The following is a 3,969-nucleotide window of genomic DNA, read 5'->3' as shown; positions in this document are numbered from 1 at the left end:
GGGGGGGTGGGGGGGGGGCGTGCCTGGGAATAAAGGGAGCAGACTGTGGTCTATTGTTTCATTGTTATGGCTTCAAAGGACAATGGGGCATTGTTGTCTCTGGGGATCCCATTGTTTGCTTTCGCTGCAGATCCCAGCCGCGCGGTGGATGGAGGTTTCCCGAGGGCCAAGCAGGCTCCGTGTGTGGGACACTAAATAACGAGGCAGGCATGTTTCCTTCCCCACCCCCTCCCAACACCCTTCCCAAAAAGGCACGGCACGCTGCAGCCCGCCTGTGCCCGCACAGGCCAGGGCACGGCCCGGCACAGCACGGGCAGAGGCGCCAGGACCACCCATCCGAGCGGGGAGTGTGCAGAGAAACCCCCACACCCCCAGAGATGGGGCGAGAGCAGAGAGGGTTCACCCCGGAGGGGCTGATGTCCCTCTCTCCATCCCTGCCGACTCCAGCTAAACCTGTGCCAGGGTGAAGGGCAAAAAAATAAAATAAAAAAAAAACCAAACAAGCCACCCAGCGTTTACGGTGGGAGCTGAAGCCCGTCTGCTGCCAGGGGCAGAGCAGGATGGAGCCGCCGCGCTGCTGCTGGCCGGCAGCCCGGGGAGGTGCCCAGGCTCCAGCCGTGCTGGATGGAGCTGTGGCCTCACAGCAACAACCCGACGTTTTTTGCTGCCTCCTGTCATCACGCAGCATCCCCAGGCACGCAGAGCAAGGGGCGGTTGCTGTGCTCTGCTGCAAAGCCTGACTTCTCCATCCGTGCCAAGGCAAAGGTACTTGGTGCCATTGAAGGGACTTGGCAAAGAAGGATGCAGCCCTGGGTCCTCCCTTCACTGTTTGTGCAGCACCCCCCAGGCCCAGGATTTATTTTCATAGCTCCTTCCTATGTAAAAAGAAATCTGGGTGCTCTGCAAAAGCTGGGGGAGGGGGAAGAAGCAGGGAGGCATCTCCAGCCCCCAGCTGAGCCCTCCGGAGCCTGCCGCTGCCCCGGCACATCAGGCAATGCCGGAGGTGGGCTGGGAGATTGATGGAGCAGGAAAGAGATATGCTCTCCCCAGAGACACCCTTTCAGCGTGAGGCTGCTCACAACAGCTGGGGAAGGGAGTAACTCAACCAGGGAGCCCAGGCTGAGCCCCAGGAGGGGGCCGAGGCTGAGCAAAGCAGCGCTGGCACGCTCAGCTCGGGGCAGGGGACACCCACCCTGCGGAAAATCAGCCTGGGATGGCTTTGCTACCCTGTCCCGTCACTCCCGTTGGGCTCAGACCCAGCAGATCCCCCTCGCCAGGGGTCCGACCACCCTCCTGGATAAGCTGCAGAGAGGTCCCAGACAAGCTGGAAGAGCTGACTTGCAGGGCCAGGCCCCCCTCCCCACTCCCCCCACTCCCTGGACTGCAGCCCTGTCACCAGAGGGCTCAGAGGCCGCCCAAGGTCTGGGCTCAGATCAGCTGCCGCCGAGCATCTTTCCCCACTGCCCAAATGCACGTTGGTGCTGCCCGGGCACCAGCCAACCCCCTGGTCTTGTCACCCTCAGAGGGAGAAAAGCCCAGCCCAGGCTGGCTGTAGGCCCAGACCAAGCTCAGCTCACAAGGACAAATAACAGGGCTCAGATTATTCAAAGAGGGAAGCAACTGCAGCTAATAAAGGTATAAACTCAGCTGGGTTTTTTTGTGTATTAATCCTGGGAATTCCCACTGCTTCTAATCAGAAGATGAGGGTGGACCTTGCCTCTCGAATGCCTCTAAGATTAATTTCTGGAAACAGCACCGAGGGATTTGTTTGGGGATCAATAGAAGCTATTTGGGAAAAAACAAGTAAGGTGTGATAAGAGACGCTGGCTCTTGGCACTGCTGCGCTGCCAGCCTCTGACCAAGCCCCCCTGCCCCCCTAAGCCTCGTCCCTCCACCGTGGGCCAAGGGGGAATGTTTCCTCCCTCGAGGAGCCCGGCTGTGGTCTGCAGCGGCCAGGCACGCTGGCTACCAAGGGCACCCATCCCCTGGGGTCTGCACCCCGCGGCTCTGGGAGCTCTGATGATGCTTTGGCCGCTTCTGCCGTGAGCCCTGGGGCTCCTGGGGACTTGCTCTCATCCTCTCGAGCTGCCAGGCTGGGGAGGGGGCAGTGACCAGCTCCTCTTTTGGCCAGACCGACCCCAGCTTGGGCGCACACGGGTCAACCCGTGTTTGTAATGTGCCAACACGACCCCAGGTGCTGGCAGCGAGCCCGTCCTGCTCCGGGGGTGCTTTCATGCTCCTGGCGAGTGTTATTTACACAAATGCACACACACACACACACACACACACACGTTCTCTCCCACTCGAATAGTGCAATTTCCTCTCAGATAAAGAGCTCCTACCGCAGCCCCCCTTTCCCTCTTCCCCCAAACTTGTACATGTCTCACGCACCCATTTCGGAGCCCACCTTGGGCTCAGATATTATCTCACTTCCTCGATATGACTATTAGCTCTGTTGTTGATTTACGATAAAGGGATGGGCTCCAAAACACTGTACTTCGGGGAGGAGGCAGTGGTGCAACACAGTCTGCCGTGCCCCAGCTAGAACAAAGCCTTTTCAGAGCGGATGCCGGTACCTGCCGTACTGCTAACTCGACAGCCCATCTCCACCAAAGCGTGGCTCCCGTTGGCGCTGCTCTCCTGTCCCCCCAACACCTGCACGTGGCAAGGCAGGGGGGGCCCCCACAGCAGCTTGGGGCTGCCTGTGCTCCACAGGGTGACAAGCACTCGAGGGGCAGGGAGCAGCTCTGCAGGTGCCCCTGACACAAACCCACGCCAGGCACACTGGATGTCCCTGCTGTCCTGGTTTCAGCTGGGATAGAATTATTTTTTCTTCTTAGTAGCGAGCTCAAACCATGACACCTGTGCAGTGGAGGACCCTGGTGTCTGGTCAAACTTCCCCTCTATTTTGTAGCATCTTAAGGTATAAAACACAACTGAGACCTGGCAACCCCTCAAGATCCCTCACCAGCTGGACCTGGCCTACTTCTAGCTCAGTTTACGAAGTGAAAAACAACCAACTGAATAGTCTCCTTAACTTTTAAGCCACCCAACAGGGAGCACAGGGAAGGAGAGAAGCGTCCCTGGAAAACTCAGATTTATTTACGAACCAGATTGCCTGGCAGCAGGAGAGCCACAGAGACAGCAGGTCGGAGCACAGCGCTGTTCCACTCAGCTGAGGACATCACACCACTCCATCAGCCATCCCCCCCCTCAGGGGACTATTAGATATTGCTCCTATTTCGCAGACAAGAGATTGAAGAATAGCAGATAAGGCAAAACGCTGAAAAGCAGCAGCCAGAATCAGAGCTGGACCTGCAGGAAAGCTCAGGCTGCTTTTGAAGCTCCGGCCCTTGCAGTAAGGCAAAGGCTTCTGCAAACCTGATCTCTTACATCTTTTCTGGTGAGACTGGCAAAACCTGGACTAGGACCTGAGCGTTCCGGGTCTTAACAAATACATGTGACTAAAATAAGCTGCCCAAACCTAAAGCTCTGCCGTGACTTTGTTTTACCACGTCTATACCCCCAGATCCAGAGGACAGCCTGCCCCACGGAGCAGAGCTGTAGAGAACAATCAATCTCTCTGCCACGGATAAATTGGCATCGTTGGGGGAGAAGCCCAGAAAATGTTGCCCAGCTAATGGGTGATGCTGTGCCGGGAAGGAACACGGCCCAAAGACAAGTGCAGGGAAACTGGGCTTAAATATTGCAGCTCGAGGCACTGGAGGGGGAAAAAGGCCCTACGGGAACAGGGTTGTCTTCTGGGTGATGGATTCTGCGACGTCACCTTGGTCTGAACTGCGTTCAGGCTTTTGTGCACGGGGAGTTAAGGCACAACACCCTCCCCGAAGCCCAGGTTACTGCTGGCAAGAAAAGCAGCAACATCAACCAACTTCAGCGAAGCAAGTCCAGCTCCTTGCACGAAGGGGCCTGCTGGTATGTGAGGCAGCAGCGCTGGACTGTGGGGGG

General features: G+C 57.5%; 1 protein-coding gene across 1 annotated transcript in view; it reads right to left on the bottom strand.

Moving 5' to 3' along the window:
• The window catches only part of SOX13 (SRY-box 13), a 36,727-nt gene that overhangs the window by 31,931 nt on the left and 827 nt on the right, over positions 1-3,969 (bottom strand). The window lies entirely within an intron of this gene.

This window comes from Athene cunicularia, assembly GCF_003259725.1.
Source record: "Athene cunicularia isolate RWA chromosome 26 unlocalized genomic scaffold, athCun1 chr26_part1, whole genome shotgun sequence".
NCBI classification, from domain to species: Eukaryota; Metazoa; Chordata; class Aves; order Strigiformes; family Strigidae; genus Athene; species Athene cunicularia.
The sequence above is the reverse complement of the archived record's forward strand: the minus strand, read 5'-3'. Positions and strand labels throughout refer to the sequence as shown.